Raw genomic sequence first — 19379 nt, forward strand, 5'->3', positions numbered from 1 at the left:
AGTGCCAGCTCCTGGCATCTGCGTCCTACAAGCTCTTGCCCAAACGCACCATTTAGAGACAGAGATTTAATACCTTCCTAAAGTGAAACGTGTTTACTCATGCCCACATAGATGTTTGCTGTTTCCTTTTCAAGGAAAAATGCTTGTCATGCACCAGCAAGGGTTCCTGAACTCCAGTTCAAAAAGACTCACCATGTAGAACTCTCCACTTGTAAAACTGAGGTGCTGAAACCCAAAGCGATAACGTGACTTAGATTTAGTTATCGATATTCATTGTTTTAAAAGGGGAAAAAATCAAATTAATGAAAGCATTGAAAAAGACATCGTATTCTTATGAAATACATTGTGTAGGATTGGTGCTTGATGATACTGATCATCAAATCTCACTTCCCCGTTGGGCAAAATGAACTGTAATCAAGTGGAACAAATCGCATTGCTATCATCCCTTCTCATTGATTTGAGTTAGCACAGGGTTACAGGGCTGCGATGGGCTTTGTTCGCCCAGCTCTTCTCTGCACTCTGAGTTTATACCAGCTTTCTATTTGCTGACTGCCCAGCATCGCCCTTGCTTTAATCCAGAGTTCCAGCTCCCTCTTCACTTTAATAGAACACATTCCAGTGGAAAGGACACACTTTATGCCTAGTTTTGTTCTAGAGCAGGGCAGGGTTTCTCAACCTCAGCACTGTTGACGTTTTGGGCCAGGTAACCCTTTGTCCTGGGGAAGAGGGGGGCTGTCCTGTGCACTTGACGGCACTCTGCAGCATCCCTGGACTCTGCCCACTAGATGTCAGTATCATCCACCCTGCCACTCCCAGTTGTGACCAAAAGTGTCCCCATATATTTACCAAATATCCTCTGAAGGGCAAAATTGCCCCCAGTTGAAAACCACTGTTCTAGATACAGTAGGGATTGTAAGATCATTGTAACACACTACACAGAGAGAAAGTGCTTCTGGAATCTCTTGCAACCTGATTTCATTAGCGTCTATTAGAAGCTAAGAAAACAAAGCCCATTTTAGCTCAGTTATCAAGTGCTAAGTCAAATGTCATTACTTGTGATGCTTTATACACACGATATACTTTTTCACTCATTCTCAGTTCAGTGTTGGGGTTTTTTCCCCCCTCAAGAGCCTATAAAAGTATAAACATGCATAAGGCATTTAAATTGTTGATGGCAGTCTTCGATTTTGAAACACTTTCATGGAAAATGTATTTGCTGCAACATAGTGGCATCCATTTAGCTTTACCCCTTCTATTTGACTTGCTGTGATGATTGTAGAGAATCGCTTTGTCTTGAAGAAGGAAGGTATGTAAAGTAAGGTAGAGGTGCTGTCACGTGTGTCTTCTGCACGTGGGCATTTTAGTGTAGTGGTGAGATTCAACTTGAAGTTTGCAGGTTTAGGACTCACAGAATTTCTGCTGGTGGAACTTTATCCCTGCACTGAAAGCTAATCTATTTCATGTATAATGTAGGGCAGTGAATAACGTCATTCCAGAAACATATTGGTTCAGAGTAGTTCAGTGCTTTCTAATAGATGAGAGAATGAAAATAATACAAATATTCACTTATATTAGGAGGCAGGGGCTACAAATTTTGGGGTAATAGGATGATGCAAGAAGGCAAGTCATGTGTTTTATGATCTAAGTTGCCCAGGTGACAAGTTTCAAAGGTGCCTATTTTTTTTTTTTTTGCTTTGTTTTTTGTTTTTGTTGAAACATTAGGCAAAGATATGTTGTATTAGGGTTCTTCAGAGAAATAGAACCAATGAGATATACACACATATATGCGTATATATATACACATATGTTGTGTGTGTATGTGTGTGTATATATATATATATATATATATATATATATATAGAGAGAGAGAGAGAGAGAGAGAGAGAGAGAGGGAGAGAGCGAGAGAGAGAGATTGATTTTAAGAATTGGCTCATGTGACCATGGGACTGACAACTCAGGCGGGATTTCTATGCTACAGTTTTAAGAATTTCTTCTCCGGGCAACTCAGTGTTTGCTCTTAAGACCTTCAACTGACCAGTGAGGCCCATTTATATCATCAAGGATGATCTCCTTACAATAAAGTCAACTGATTGTATATGTTTACCACAACTACAAAATACCTTCACAGCAACACCTAGATTAGCATTTGATGGAGTAACTGGGTACTGTTGTCTGACCACATTGACATAATACTAACTACCACATACATACACACATCTAGGAGGGACAAAATAGAAGGTCACTTGAACGTATTCTTTATTTTTTTAATTATCTGTGATTAATTAATTTTTTCTTTTTTTTCCGCCGCACCATGCGGCATGGGGGATCTTAATTCCCCAACCAAGGGTCAAACCTGTGCTCCCTGCAGTGGAAGCATGGAGGCTTAACCACTGGACTGCCAGGGAGGTCCAGCGTATTCTTGAATTATCAGATTCACAAGTATCATAATGCATGGATTTTCTTCCTAAAATTCAATGACGTGTAATCTCATAGACATTTTGATTGGTGATGGTATGTATATAAGGGCAGAGGCTCATTGACGATACGCATGAGATGGTCTGGAGGGCTGTTTAACCTACTGGCTGCCCCAGGGCAGCTGATGACTGGGCTTGTGCCTCATTCAGATAATGAAGCAGCGGGCCTCTTGCAAGTGGTCAGACACCAGGGCGTTGTCCTTTTATGCTACGGGTCTGCTAGAATGCACACATAGATTCCTAGTGAATAGGGGTATTTGCTGCTCACGCTGTACCCGGTGACACCACTGTCAAGGTTCTGCATCCCCTCCTCAGGTCCCTGCACCACTGCACGATGGGTGAGCCCTCTCTCTGCATTAAGTACCACTATCTCTATGAACAAAGTTTGTCAGCCCAGGGCTGGGCCAGCAAAGCACGGGACCCAGAGGCTGGGCCTGAGGGCTGAGGCGCAGAGCCGCCTGTGGAACCAAGCAGGTGATTCAAGGTGAGACCAGCGGGCTGGGTCAAGGACCAGGGTGCAGCTATAGATACCCAGTGATAGGGGTTGGAGGCCTGTGCTCCGTGGCAGGGACAGCAGGCCTCTGACCTGCCTCCTGCTGTCTAAAGAGCTAAGCCTTGGGCCAGCACAGGCCTACAGGCCATGAGAGGCACCACGAACCTACAACCTAGGGCGCACGGGAGTCATCTTGGTTCCTTTCACGGCTCCTATTCATTTGCTGTTCTTACACGTTGGGTCCTATTTTCTTGTGCTTAAATTGTGACACTTCTGTTCAGGTTCCGGGCAGAATGGGCTAATTCATGCCTGTTAAGACTGAAAATAACATTAAATAGCATCGGAGGGCTCAGCGATCACCTGGATCACATGACATGGAGGACACGGGCCCCTAAAGATGTTATGTGTCTGCCCTGTGAACGCTGGTTTGAGGCTATAAGGAAAAAAAAAAGGCACTTGGATTAGCTACTGTTTGATGAAATAAAAGGAGGAGATTTGGATTTGAACGGCAATAATGTGTGTGGATGTTAGAAGCCAAATGGATTTCTCCAACGCTGTAGGGCGCTGTAGAGTCGTCCCCCCCGCCCCCCATCTCTGTTTTCTCCCTGGAGCTGGCGTTTCTTTCCTTTCTGACCCCTGCCTAGTCTCAGATAGAGATGAATTTTGACAGAACCAGGAAGAGTTGTTCTATTTCCATGGCAACGTCAATTCACATTCTGCAGGTGTATCGGCGGCCACTTAGGCCACTGACTAAATGAAGGCTCCTGAAGGTTCCGTGCATTTCGTTGCCAGGCCAAAAATAACTTGGCGTCCACCGTTGCTCCCAGCCCCAGGGAGAGAGGCATGAAACTGAGGATGCCAACCGCCAGCTCTGTTCCCGTCTTCCTGCTAAAGAGGAAGAAACAGAAAACTGCAAATGTTGGTGGGAGGGGCGCCAGCTGGGGGCTGCTACATTGTTTCCATGGTCTCAGAAATCGCTGAATGGAACATGAAATATATTCTAACTTTTTCACGCCAGGGGCACCAGATAATTTGTATTTCAGCACAAGTATTATAATTACATAGTTTAGAGTTAGAATTAATTAGCATTTGGGGAAGTAGTGATAAAACCAAGCAGTTATTAAAAAATTAATTTTAATAGAAGTCAGTTTGGAGAGTCTTGCTTTCCTTTGGAAAGATTTTTTTTTTTTTCTTTTTGACAGTGAGGGGACATAAAAGGATAACACAACTCAATGATCCCGTAATCAACCTAAAATGATCAGTCCCCTTATCACTGGGTATTTCCACTGGGTGTTAAAAATCCAAGTCAATGGCATACATGCTGAGCACATTTCAAAATAAATCAAGAGTTAGGGTAATGTTTGGGGGTTATCTGTTGGGGGGGAAATGTTCATTTTCAAATACATATTCAAAAAAGTGACCAAGTTGCCAAATACATGGGTCATGTCAACCGTACTGACATTAAACATAGTCGAGAATCACTTCATATATTGCTCTAGACACATGAGATACTTAACAGTCATTAAATACGATTCAAAGAATAATTTTTGAAGCGAGCAAACACTGTCTATGTGTGTCCACTTGTGAGACTCTCCTGGAAGCTCCTGGGTACTTGGGAATAAGAAAGACAAATCTTTGCTCTCGTGAAACTTTTACTCTGTTTAGTTCCTTGGAGTGAGGAGTCAGAAAAGGCTGTTTATAATTATGGAAAAGTAATTTACCTGCGATTGGAGTTTTCTGACATTACCATTTATAAGTTATTAAATTCAAAGGCATTCACAGTAAAATCTTAATTTTCTAAAATTGATCATTGTTCCATAGTATATAAAAGCCTGTCCTTATTCTTAGAAGATAATGTTGAGGTATTTCGAGGCAAAGGGGCATTGTAACTTACTTTTAAATTGTGGAACAGAAGCAAGAACAATTACGTTTGTTATGAGAGATAGAAAAAGAGAAAGTGATGGAGAAAAAGTGACAAGTTGTTATCAAGTGGTGAGGCTCAGTGAAAGGTACGCTGCAGGTGAAACTGTCATTTCTGTAAGTGTTTCTTAGTTTGTATTTTTTCAAAATTATAAGTTTAAAAGTAATGGAGTATACAGCTTTTGATGAAATGATCATTTTCAGAATTTCAGAAACAATGTTAAGAAACTATTGCTTTAGAAATTCTACTACTTCAAATCATTTGACACTTTCAGAAAAGGTTATTTCCTATTTCAGAGTAGCTGTAGAGCAGTTTCTGCTATATTCTGAGAACTAGGGAAGGGATGCACTTGTAAAGTATTGAAGTTCCAGATTTTAATGAAGTCTGGGAGCTCATTCTTTAAGAAAAAATAAAAACAAATTCTACACACCACTTCTTCTTAAAAACACTATTACGTGTTCTTTTCCCTCTTCCATCTCAGACCACAGGTGTGCCACTGTTCTGGCATCAAATGATCAGGTCACCCGCTAGACATCTTTCTATCTCAATCAGAGCTGTTCCCTTCAGAGGGCTCATGGGAGGAGAACGCCTGGAGTTAGATAAGCTCTGTCCGTCAGCCTGTATTCGGGGTGGTTTAGTAGCCGCTGTTCTTTAGCACGCTTCACATGTTTATATCCCATTTACTAGTACAAGAGAGAAAACAAGGAATGAATGCAAACTGCTCTCAAGTCCCTTGGTTCATGCTATTACTGTGCCCTATAAAGAAAAAAAAACACCTGCTTTCATATTTAAATGAGTGTCAGTATTTTTTCATCTTCTTTACACTGTTAGACATTGCCACAGAGCATCGGAATATACACTAATGCAACCTGGGTTGTCCGACTGTTGTTTATTGAAATCTCTCCCGGTTTTATGCAACATCAAGAGGGAAAACAAAGGATCAAGAGGTGCCGGGCTTTATTTTGAGGAAGAAGATTTTCTGATGTGTTAGGATTTTCTGATGTGTTAGGTTGGAGCCTGAGGCATTTTCTTACTAATCCAGAGTTCTAACGATGAGCTGTGGTCTAAGAAGAATAAATGTGATATAGTAAAATTAATAAGACAGCCTTGTTCATTTTCCCTGGGATGATCAAGCGTCACACAGCTGCCTGGCTCAGGGACACCATAGGGTGGGAGGAAGGTGATTCAGGAATTGTAAATAGAGCAAGCGCGGTGGAGGTGAGGGCAGGCGGCTTTAAGATAGCCCTTCAGGGAAAAGGAGTATGGTTTACGGTATTTGTTGGATTTTCTTTGTACTTTTCACTGTTTCTCAAACTATTTCAGAGAGGTTGCTTTCATTTTTTCAAAGGTTTTTTTCTTTTTTTTTTTTTAAGAAAAGCGTGTGCCTGCTCGTTCACGCCCAGCTGATGCCTGTCTCCGCTTACACACATGGCCCTGGGTTTCCATATGGATTCCATACACAGTCTCTCATGGCTTGTTTACCCAGCAGTTTTGAGACCAAAGCCTGCAAAATTTATGGAAAGCCTTTCTGTTTCCTCTTCTAATCTGTGATCCAGTTCTTGGAGAACAGTATGAATATTTTTGACGGTGCTTGTGTTTTCTTCATTATTACGTACATTTTAGGGTTTTTGAATTCAGCTTTTAAATATGTTACTTCTCTTGTAGTCTCTCCATTTGTTCAACACCCCTATGCCTGTTTTTGTTCTTAAGTTTTGTTTGTTCCCAAGACGGATTTTATTGTCTTAACCACTATGGTTCCTGCACTCATGTAAATAGCGTGCACGTGTGTTTTGGGGTGGCCGTTTCACTCCTGTCTTGACAAGAAGTCCTGAAGCACCCACCTCTTTTGGTCCAGGGACAGATTACATCTTAGAGATGGTGAGCAATCTGAGTGAGAAGTCCTCGCTGCTTCCTCCTATGCTACACGTTCTTTGTTGTTGAGAATTACACTTCTCTGCACAGGGTGAAATTTAGTAGTAATAATGGCAGAGGGAAGAGAAGACAAAAAGGGAAGGTGAGCTGAGTAAAGCAGAGAAGGAAACCGGGAAGACAGACAGAGGAGTGAGAGATTAAAGAAAGAGGTAGTAAGAAAAAGGCAGAAGAGGGAAACGTGAGAGCCCCATTTATGCTTGTTGTCAGAAGTTTTAGAAGAAATGGGCAAGCACTGAGGCAGCTGGAAGTGTGTGTGGTCCCTTCCCTGCCCATCTGAGCACTGCCATCAGGGATGCAGCTGTTCTGTGAACGGGTCTGTTGGAGGGATGCTGCTCAGGTATGAAGAGGGATGTTAAAGCACTATTACTCCTAAAGCATGTGACTATAAAACGGTATAAATTCACTCAACGAAGATGAAATATGCAGTGAGATATAAAGATATGACAAATGGATGACGATTACCGTTTCTGATTAACCAGGCAGTCAGAAGCTGATGCTTCCCTAAGAACGTCCAATTATAGGAAACCTGAGATCTACTTGCTCTTGGCAATAGATTGACATGGAATAAGGCACCTTGAAGAAAGCCCCACACACTCTCCTCTCCCCATTCTCCGACAGGCCTTGAAGATCATTAAATTTCATGGTCTCTGACAGTTGAGACTCCAGAACATCACAAGATGCCCATCTTCCCAACAGCTTGGAGTAGTAGATGTAAGATCTGGAAGGACTGTGATTACGCCTGTCTACTCGCTGCTGTGTCTCCCATGCACAGTGTGGTAACTGCACTGAGCAGGTGTTAATATTTGTGAAGTGATAGAAATGAAAGGAAATCGTCATTTGTGTGAGTGAGGAAGAGGATTACCTCAAGGTAGAATGGACACGTGAATTTCTTCTCATCTGTGATCGCTGGATCAAGTTTCAGTGGAAAGAGAACACTGTTAGGTTGATTCTCCCGTCCAAACACACACCCTCTCTTATCGCAAAGCTATGTGACTTGACCCACTCTCCATTTGCATTGCAGAGAACGCCCTTCTCTGTGCAAGTCTTTTCCTCAGAAACTAGACCTCAAATCCGGTACCTTTTATCTACTTAAAATTTTTATTTTATGGAAATACAGTCGATTTACAATGTTGTGTTGGTTTCAGGTGTACAGCAAAGTGATTCAGTTATACATACATATATAGATTTTCCAGGTTCTTTTCCCTTTGAGGTTATTACAAAATACTGAGTATAGTCCCCACAGTCGGCCTTTGTTGTTTATCTATTTTATGTATAGTAGTGTATACCTGTCAATCCCAAACTTCTAATTTATCTCTCCTCGACCTCTTCCCCCTTTGGTAACCATAAGTTTCTTTTCTGTGTCTGTGGGTCTATTTCTGTTTTGTATATACAAATTCATTTGTATCATTTTTTAATTCCACATATAAGTGATATCATGTGGTATTTGTCTTTCTCTGGCTGACTTCACTTAATATGATAATCTCTAGGTCCATCCGTGTTGCTGCAAATGGCGTTATTTCATTCTTTGTTATGGCTGAGTAATATTCCATTGTGTATATGTACCACATCTTCTTTTTCCAGTCATCTGTCGATGGACCTCTAGGTTGCTTCCATGTCTTGGCTGTTGTAAATAATGCTGCTGTGAACATTGGGGTGCATGTATCTTTTCGAATTATGGTTTTCTCCAGATATATGCCCAAATCTGATACCTTTAAGTTGGTGAAGGGGCAGCTCATGGTCGGAGGTGAAGTGGCTTATTTTGTGGAAGTTCAGGATCATAATTTTATTCGGTGAAGAATTATAAAATTCATAGACTCATGGAATGTTCATTAGTGATCTGATTCTGGTTCAATCTTTTCCATGTTTTTTTAGTTGAAGACCTCTTTTCTTTGAAGAAATGGTAAGGTTGCTCAACCCAAATCATGTTCATTTTGATTATTTTGTTATTAAGTAACATACATTAAATTCATGTTTCTTTTTCAATGGGAACTCTCATATATTACTCTAACAAAGAAATTCACCTACCTTAAACTTAATTCTTTGCATTTAGCTGTATCTATATGTGCATATATTTTAAACATCACTTTCTTGGGGGCTGTCATGAAATTCCCCTTTATTTCTTTATCTGTAAATTGGGTAATATCTGTTCTAATCTCCTCTCCTTTCCCAAGAGTAGCTGAGAACATGTGAAGGCACCTTATGAACTGGAAAGCAATAGACCACAAATAGAAGTAAACAAATTAATAGAATTTTATTATCCTCCCCAATAAATTTAACCTTTATATTACTACATATGTGCACAAAACAAAATGATTCTGATATATTTTTTAAAAGACAAGATAATAGAATTTTATTATCCTCCCTAATAAATTTAACTTTTATTATTAACAATGTGCGCAAAACGAAATGATTCTGATTTTTTTTAAACATCTTTATTGGAGTATAATTGCTTTACATTGGTGTGTTAGTTTCTGCTTTATAACAAAGTGAATCAGCTATACATATACATATGTCCCCATATCTCCTCCCTCTTGCATCTCCCTCCCTCCCACCCTCCCTATCCCACCCCTCTAGGTGGTCACAAAGCACCGAGCTGATCTCCCTGTGCTATGCAGCTGCTTCCCACTAGCTATCTACCTTACATTTGGTAGTGTATATATGTCCATGCCACTCTCTCACTTGGTCCCAGCTTACCCTTCCCCCTCCCCAGGAATTTAATGGAATTTTTGAACTACAGAATAAACATAATATGATTTTCTTAAACATAAATTTCTTGTTTTTATTCTAATATGTAAATAAACACAATACTAATATATTGAATAACATTATTTAGAAATAAAAATATATCTTAATTCCTAAAACAATTTACTAGACAACAACAATTAGTGAAGTCTGACAATGCAACTAGAATATTAGTGATGAAAATACTAGCTCTACTGACATTAGTAAGTTCTCCCCTAAATTTGATTGCCTTTTATTGAAGTATAACCAATATAGAGTTTATTTCTATATTAGATTTAGCTATATTTATTAGTGTTTTATCGCGATTGGAATGTTTGGAGGGTAGTTTAGGGGCCTTTAAGAAAAAAAAAAATTTTCCAAGCACTTATTATGAAATTTGCTTTGTATTCTAGTTTTTTTTTTTTTTTTTTTTTTTTTTAAGCTGTACGTGGGCCTCTCACTGTTGTGGCCTCTCCCGTTGCGGAGCACAGGCTCTGGACGCGCAGGCTCAGCGGCCATGGCTCACGGGCCCAGCCGCTCCGCGGCATGTGGGATCTTCCCGGACTGGGGCATGAACCTGCGTCCCCTGCATCGGCAGGCAGACTCCCAACCGCTGCGCCACCAGGGACGCCCTCTAGTTTTGTTTTGCTTCACAATGCACGTATGAAATCTTCAGAACTTCACAAAATATGATGATATTGTGTTTGGGCCGTATTCTTGCTTTTTAGTGTTATTTGATATGATCCTTTCATGGAGTTTTCACTAACTTGCTGCTGTATTTGAAGTGCTGCCTGTTGCCAGGGTCCATGTCTGTGTCTGGTCTTCCTTGTCAAGCTGAACCAACTGCGTTATTGGCATCTGCCATTAGGGTGGATGTGCTCAGGCCTCCTGGGAATTGAGGGACAGGCCCCTGCCTCTGGGTGAGGTGAACAAAGGGGGAGATATCACCCCGCCTCCATGCCCTCCCAGTGAAAAATAGAAAATCAGATCTGCTTAGGCCTCCGCATGCTGGCAAGGATCTGCCAGAGATTTCCCCATCCTTTAGTGTAAAAGAGAAGCAGTTTTGGTAGAAGACCCTTTGCTGATCAGTGGAGCGCTAGGACATGGTGCAGAGGTTTGCCATCATCTTGGGCGTTTGGGGTTCACTATCCGTACTCCTTTTAAACTCTGCTTAGTGCTTTATTTTCTTGGAATCTGTGGCTGCAAATGACTATGCTTTAGGAAACTGAGAGTCCAGTGAAAGCTTTCTGCTTTCCTGTGTAGCATACAGCTCCACTAGAACCACATCAACTTCCAAAAATAGGCAGAATTGGGGGGATGGGGGTGGAAACAACTTTCTCGGTGAAGACAAACTGCCATTCCAAGAGGCAGCAATGAGAACTTTATGTTTCAGACATCAGACAGCTTACCCATGTCACACCCTGGCCCCGTTTGTACCATACTCTTTTTTTTTTTTTGCGGTACGCGGGCCTCTCACTGTTGTGGCCTCTCCCATTGCGGAGCACAGGCTCCGGACGCGCAGGCTCAGCGGCCATGGCTCACGGGCCCAGCCGCTCCGCGGCATGTGGGATCTTCCCGGACTGGGGCATGAACCCATGTCCCCTGCATCGGCAGGCGGACTCTCAACCACTGCGCCACCAGGGGAGCCCCTTTACCATATTACTAATGCTCAGTGACCAACCTTTACTTCAGAAATGCTTCGTTTTGCCATCATTCTTTCTATCAAAATTTTTTCTGCACATTTAAATGACAAACTATTTGGTTAGCATATTTTAATTTAATTTAAACTAACCTGTGCTTGGAATCTTTCTACCATTACTAGTTTGCATGTAACAATATAATTGAATTTATTCTAATAATAACAAGTAGATTTTGGGGATATTTAACCTTCTCATTCTGAGTTATAAAGAGCATGTTAATTTTAAGTGTGGATGAAGCGTAAATCTCAGCATATTTCATTTGGTCAATTTCATTATTTATTTATTTAATTTATTTTCCAAGAGTTACACAAGCAATGCTTGTTTGGTTTCACAAGCTGAATGATTTGGTAAATACCCAAAGCTACCAGTCTCCTTCCCTGCCTGATCCTGTGATGTGTGTCCCATCACACCCTTCCCTACACCCAGATTAAATACGACCTCTCAATTTAGAGTTTTTTCACTTTAACAGGCAAAACAAAATATTCAAGTCTACCCATTTTTCACAACTACATTTAGAAATACCTGTGGATTTTTGGTCGTAAAGGTCCAGGGATTGGTGCTTTTGTACCGCAGCTATGTAAAGAGGCATCAATTCAAAAGTGCAAGGAAGAGAGAGAGGCTTGAGGGATACAGAGGAAGTTGCCATGTAACGCTGTGCAAAGGGCAGCTCTAACCATCTCTGTAAATGCAACTTATTTAAAAAGATGGGAAATGTACATAGGAAGTGCGTGAGTTAGCCACTATATAAAGCCAGCAGCGTATATGTAAATATGTGAATACTGTGTGTCACACATAGTCAAATAGAAGAGCTGCCTCTTTTAATGTATAAGACTATTTTCTGAAATCAGACCTTGCTATTTAACAATGGTTGCTGTTACGTTAACAGAGAAAGTATTTTCAAATCAAAATGTAACTTCTTTAATAATATGCTTTACATTTGTGGTTAATGTTTTAGTAACAGTAGAGCAACATATATTTTTCCTCCTTTGATTACTACCAGATTTTCCACATTATATTTAGGGTTAATATTTTACCAACAAATATATGTTTTTCCTCTTGGACGAGTACCATTTTCTTTAGCCATATCAACAGACTCAGCATTTTGGTGAGCACACGTGATGTCAGGGAGATAGAAAAGGCCACTAACTCTCCCTTATCTGCTGCTTTCAGTCAGTGATTGATTCTCAAATCCTGTTTACCACTTCATACTTGAGTGAAGCGGACTTTGTTTGAACCACTTGGTTTTTCCAATTAAGCGAGATGGAGCAAACAAATGGCCAAATAACCTCAGATTCTTTCATCTTTCCTCTGTAAAGTCGGTGAGTCAGCAGCTCCCCTTGGCATTTTTCATGTTTATCCGGGAAGCCCGGGGTAGTAGTGGGTTCAAGAAAATGGCGTCAAAACTTCAAACTGAGGATCTCATTAGCTGCAATATTCATTCTTTATTGCTTGTCTGAAAACCAGATGCAGTAGGTGTCGCCACCTTCCCAGAGCACGTGAGCCTGGCTGTTGAAATCCGTGGTGGATGGGAAGCTTTGACAGTGCTCGTTTGTCTTGGAGATTAACAGTGTCGCTGATAAAATTGGTTATACGTTTTTGAAATGCAAGCATGCGGGGCATTAGTTACAAAGCTTTCCCCGTAAACCTTTAAAGAGTCTCCAAAGGAGCGCAAGTTAGTTAAGAGTATTATATTCAATTTATACTTTACAATGGATGATTTTCTATCTTGCTTTTTTAATGGTTCTTCGTGTCATTTTAAACATTTTCCTGAATGAAAAAGAGAGCCAAATATGGCTACTTTGCTTATTCCATGGATAGACACTTTGATTAATAGAGCTATTGGTGAAGTGTTAAAAGCCAAGAATGCTGTTATCACCACGCACAGAGGGACTGGATACGGGAAGCATAGTGGGATTTCAAGTGAGGGGCACTGTGTGTCACAATCCCCAAGTGATCCTACGTGATGAAACGAGATCCCCAAAGAGCAATTTAAAGGGCAGGTTTGAAGCTCGAAGTTTCTGACAGCCACCTCATACCTTAACAACAGCCTGCTCTCTTAGTAACGTGAGGGTTCCTGTGAACAGGTGGGGGAGTTAAGGAGAAAACTCGCTATAGCATGAGCCATTTAGGGGTGTTCTCTGGAATTCCACGAGGCAGAGTTTATGGAAGCAACAAGTGATTGCAAAGGGATTGAGAGAGGTCTGAGAAACAGAATTTTTCTTAGAATTTACCAGACTATTTCTCAGAATGTTATGAGTGAATTATAAGCATCTCTAGATGAATCAAATAGTAAATAAACCAGTTAAAAGTAACCGAAAGGAAGATGTAACATGTGAGAGTACTTACCTACACGAAAATAGTTCTTTCCCTCTACTTACCTTTGCAGGGGAAGATGGTGCAACACTGGGACTTTAAAACTGTGCTGATTTTCTGACAGGTTCTGCACTCAGCTGCCCCTCAGCATTTGGGTCTGAATGTCCACTGTGAGTGATGGTGGGCTAAATCCATTTCCACTGGTTCCACTAACTCTTGTCAAGGTTGTTTCAAAGCTTTCCTGTTATATCAACTACCTGTGAAACGAGTAAACAGGCTGCAGGATGCAGTTGCAGCCACAAAACCAAATCCTGAACAGGGGCCTTACCTTCCAGCTGGCGGAAGCCTCAGTCTTAACTTCAGTCTTCTGAGTCACATGGCACCAGGGGACCACATAACCAGCCCCAGCTGTCTCCCTCAGAGGAAGACATGAAAGGCAGTGTGACATACAACTTCCACTAGATGTTATTTTTAAATAATGGGAATTTTTTCTAACAATCAAATAATACATGTTTCGTTTGGATAATTTAAAAACTACAGAGGAATACTGAGAAGAAAATAAAAAGCACTTAACGGTTTCATCCCCCAGAAATAATTAATCAGGGACTCTGTATTGCCCAATCCCAAGGGGAGGGGTATCCAGGTTCACACAGAACACAGTGTGGAGGGTGGCCCTGAACTTGAGCAGCTTGGGGGTCTGAATCCCTACTACCACTGAGGGTGTGTGTTATTTGAGTCTTTTCCGTAGCCTCTCTCGTTTTTCTTTTTCTTTACAAAATTGGCATCACTGATATTGCCAGTTTAAAGCTTGCTTGTGTTCTGTATATCTTAATGTAATGCCTGCTGACCAAGGCATTCCACACCAAGAATTCTGTTTGCTGTGAGAGGTGGGCTGTTCACATGAGGAAGGGCTGAGGCAGGAAAAGTGCTGGGACTTGGAGAGAAAGCAATGAAGATAGGGCTGGAGGCCTCACGTCCAGCTCTGGGTTCTTGTGGCCATTACCATGGTCATGACCCAAGTCCTGGTGTCCACCTGCCCTAGGAGTCAGCCTGCATCCCTGCTAGGGACTTGGTATTGGGTGATGAACAAATCCTCTTTCATGTTCCCTTCCCTCTGCTCCCCTTCCCTTTCCTCGCCTCATCTCTTCTCTACCCTCCTCTCCTCTTTCCTTACTGTTCCAGTCCTGGGACACATGAGCTTCTAAAGCTGACCAGACACAAGAGTGAGGGGGAGATGTCTGTGTCCTGTGGGTTGGTTCTACCAGAAACATGTAAGAGCTGCTAATGAGAAACTCTGCAGCTGTTGCAAAATATCCAATCTCACCTTTCCTTTGAAAGCTTGAAAGAGAAGCCCTACTGGTCAGTGAACCAGTGGCAGTGATAGACTACATCAATAGTCGATGATAACCAATCTACAATAGCAATGAATCAGTGTTCAATTCTGAGCTGACTTTTGGTATGTCTACTAGGGTTCCAAGTTAGACAGTGAAGATGCTCTCCAGCTTTTACCAAAAACGACCAGAACTAGATCTCAATCTTTGTAATCTGAAAAATCCAGAGGAAATATCTATCCTTATTAAATCATGCAATTAAAGAGATCAATCATCAATGAGTTAAAGATTCAGATTCCCGCTCTTTGGTGTGTTTTAATTTCGGTGAGTTCCTGTAGCTACGTGGGGAAGGTAACAGAGTAGAAGAGCAGTGGGTGTGGATAGTTGGCATCCTATAGCTACTTCAGAGCACTGGTACCTGCTCACTGCCTTATTCTGGCTACAATAGGAGAAATACACCACTCATCATATATGTATATTAATAAGGTCTTTGATGAGAAAGCTGGTGACAGAAGTGACTGGAGTTTATTTTTCAAAAGTATAATACTGGGGCTTCCCTGGTGGCTCGGTGGTTGAGAGTCCGCCTGCCGATGCAGGGGACGCGGGTTCGTGCCCCAGTCCGGGAGGATCCCACATGCCGCGGAGCGGCTGGGCCCGTGAGCCATGGCTGCTGAGCCTGCGCGTCCGGAGCCTGTGCTCCGCAAAGGGAGAGGCCAAAGTAGCGAGAGGCCCATATAATACTAATTTTTTTTTAGTCTAAGCATATCAGGCAGTAAGTGGACACATTACACTGTAAAATGCCCTGAAGTAGGAGAATCATCTCAGCTCAGGGGAAAGCAGGGTGCTCTTTGAATTCAGCTCTGTGACCCATGAGAGGTGTGACCTTTGGCACATCACTCTCCAGACTGTAGTTTCCTCATCTATAAAAGTAACCTAGTAAAGCTCTTCTTGTGGAAGATTGTTGGGAGGTAGGAATTAAAGAGAATATATGGAAGGGCCTCTGTGGGTGATGCTTCATTAAAGGAAGCACAGGGGCCCCAGTTGGCAGCTTCACTCTCTGGAATCAGGGCTTTTAACCTGTTGAGTGCCGTGAGGCTCTTTGTCAATCTGATGAAGTCTGTGGAACCCTCCTCAGGACAGTACTTCTAAATGCATTAAAAAAAAAAAAGACATAGCCTTATAAAGGGAGTCATTTATCAAATGTTTATTAGTATATTCGGTAGACAGAATAACGACTCTCAAAGATGTTCCTGGCCTAATCCCCAGAACCTGTGAATATTTTATGCGACTTGCCAAGAGGGAATTAACGTTGCTAATAGCTGTGCTCGACAGGAGATTACCCTGTATATCTGTGAATATGGCAGTTTTGCTGACTCAGAGAATCACTTTTACTGTGAGTGATGGTCCTTGTTGAGTCTTGGTTAATTCAAATACTTCAATGTGACGTGAAAATGTATCTTAGAAGATGATTTTTTCAAAGTCTCGTTTCCTAGAACCATAACTGAGTTGACATCTAATTTGTATAAGTAACTGCTCTGAAATTACAACTCTTACTTCTTGGTTGCGTGTTTATTGTGAGGGAGAATGCACTAATTGTGCTCAGAAGTAGAAGTAGCATTTTTCACATTCTGCTCGTTGTAAACCTCTACTTTCAGTAAGAGGAGAAACACGTCATGAAACATTCAAAAGTAGCCATTGCTAGATAACCCTCATTACCCCAGGGCTGGGTGACAGACCATGCAGAGGAGTCAAGTGTCGTTTGCACGTGTGAAGGTGAGCAGAAGCTGAAATATTACTGAAGCCAGAACACGGAGCACAGTCTCTAAATTCTTCTTCTGGACCAGGTCTTGAGTATTCAGTTACGGTGAATTACCTGACCTCTTCAATAAAAACGTAGGAATACACAGTCAATGAGAATACATTTAGGTCTTGACCCCTAAAGTAAACGATGAATTAGCTCACTGGGTGACTGAGATTTTTCTTTCTCTCGCTTATCACTTCATGAATATTCAGGGATCTCAAAAAGGCCTTCTCTGATAGTGCAGTGCCAGCAAGTGGATTTCTCCTCTCTTACGGGCAGCTAGCTCAAACCTCCATTGCTTTTTTCCCCTGCATATCTTAACCTAAGACTACAAAACTCAACAATGATGGACTTTTTAAGATTGCACAGATAAGATATCAAGTTGAAAATCAGACGGTGCAGTTGCAGTGAATTTTGAAGACAAGATAAACTGTTAATTTTGAACTTAAGGAAGCCTAAGTGATGGGCCAGAGAGACTTTGAACCTGGCTACCATTTCTCAGAACCATCTGGTTCATTGAGTCTGGGCCAAAATGGACTTGACCTGTGTGAAGGGTTGAATTATGTCCCCTCATCAATTCACACATGAGGTCCTAACCCCCAGGACCTCAGGACGTGAACTTATCCGGAAACAGGGTCATTGCAGGTGTAATTAGTTACGTTAAGATGATGTCATACTGGGGTAGGGTGGGACCTTAATCCAAAATGACTGGTGTCCTTGTAAAAAGGGGAAATTTGGGTACAGACACACACACACGGACACACAGACACACATACACACACACACCCATGGAGAACACCATGTCAAGACTGGAGTTATGCTGCCGCAAGCCAAGAAACTACCAGAGCTTAGGAGAGAGGCCTAGAACCGATCCTTCAAAGGGAGCATGGCCCTGCTGACACCTTGATTTCTGACTTTAAGCCCCCAGAACCGCTGCTTAAGCCGCTCAGTTTGCAGTGCGATGTTACGGCATTCCCAGCAAGCTAACACCGCCCCTTTGACATGCTCCAGCCAAATTCAACCCACAAGTGCTCAACCAGTTCAAGCACTAGGCATATCATCCTATAGAAAGCAGGAGAGGCATGGCATCTTGTGCAGTAGCAAATTCTAACATCTCTATTAGTCATTTTGCTTGGCTGGATCTCAAGTTTTATTCAACTGCTATTTGAAGAGGTTTCGTTTTTTCTGAATTCTTTCCATTTGCCTTCCCCTAAGGGCAACATAACATAGAACCCCAGAGGGTTTGGGATTTGCCCAAAGCAACCTGCTATTAACTTAAACCATCTGTGAAACCTGTATTAAATCTTGAAAATTCAGGTGGAGTTTTATTCTTCATCGCATTATATGTGTTTCGTTCAACATTAAATAATATTGGAAATCGTTTATTACTATGTGACATTGAGGCATTAGTATTATGGACTGTGCTCATACCCTGGATTCATATTCCCTGATACACATTCACATATCCTAATTACTGGGACGCCCGTTTGAGGACTGCGGGGCTGCATTGCCTATGGTCCCTTCCAGCCCTAAAACCCTGGGCTCTGAGGGCTGTTCATGTGTGTGTCTCTGTGCATGAGTGCCCCATATGACTTGGTCTTTGCAGATGTCAAAATGTATACTTCCAGAGTAAATTAATATAAATTTAAAATTCCACTTTGTTGGAACTAGTTCACCGGATTGTATGAAAAATAGGTGTCTAAGTGGTATACATGTCTGCTGGCCAGCTCCCCACTAAGGTGCTTTGATCATGGCCAGTTGATTAATGCATCCTTTCGTTTTGTGTATAAGAATGGCTGAGAATCAGGAAAAATGCCTCACGTTAGATTCTGGAATCACATACTGCTGCCTTTTCCACTGAAGTCACTGTGACTAAGTCGCTAACAACCGGAGCCCCCCTGCCCAGCCTCACAACTGCCAGGAGGGAAGAGCTCCCCTTAGAATCGGGCGTCACCATCGGCCCTGCTTACCACTTGGCACTTGGCAAGTTTCCTACGCTGTAAAATTGGGGAAGAATCCCTCACGGATCTACTGTGAAGACTAAATGAGGTAACATATACGAAATGTCTTTTATAAAATCAAAAGGGCTGTGTGGGTGTCATGAATGATAGTTTGGTGCATTTCTAAATAGAACCAAAAGACGTCGATGGGGTCGCTGATGGGGCTGGTATGCTTTGTGCTGAGGGCCAGTGTGACTCATGTTGAACTTCAGCTCGGAGGGTGAGACACTGAGAACAAGATTCTCGAGGCTTCAGTTCATGTACGTTTTCAGGGAAAATAGGAGTAACTACATGACAAAACTGAAGCCGTTGAGTGGCCTGTAAGTACAGGGGTCAACAGATGTCAAATACACTTTTCAATGTAGGGCAATGTGACAAGCCATCTTCCAAAGAATGCAGAGGGTCTGTGTTGTTGAAGAACCAGCAAGACCATCAACATAGCTCAAAAGGAGTAATGCAGTGTGTTAAAGGGTGAAATCAAATGAACAACAACAAAACGGATGGGCTGGTTACTTGTCAATATGGTTAGATGTTAGACTTTGATGTTGATAGCAGCCTACTCCAACGCAATTTGATTTTAACAACTATTTAAAAAAAGAAAGAAAGGAAACGTCTAGTTCTCTTGATAATGTGGGAGTGAACTCTTTAAGTAATGGACACTTGCAAAGCCAGCTGGTGAGTACGGCATACATA

The sequence above is a fragment of the Delphinapterus leucas genome, chromosome 4 (genome assembly GCF_059928025.1).
Source record: "Delphinapterus leucas isolate spDelLeu-1000000601 "Yukka" chromosome 4, BTC_Dleu_Yukka2, whole genome shotgun sequence".
Classification (NCBI taxonomy): Eukaryota; Metazoa; Chordata; class Mammalia; order Artiodactyla; family Monodontidae; genus Delphinapterus; species Delphinapterus leucas.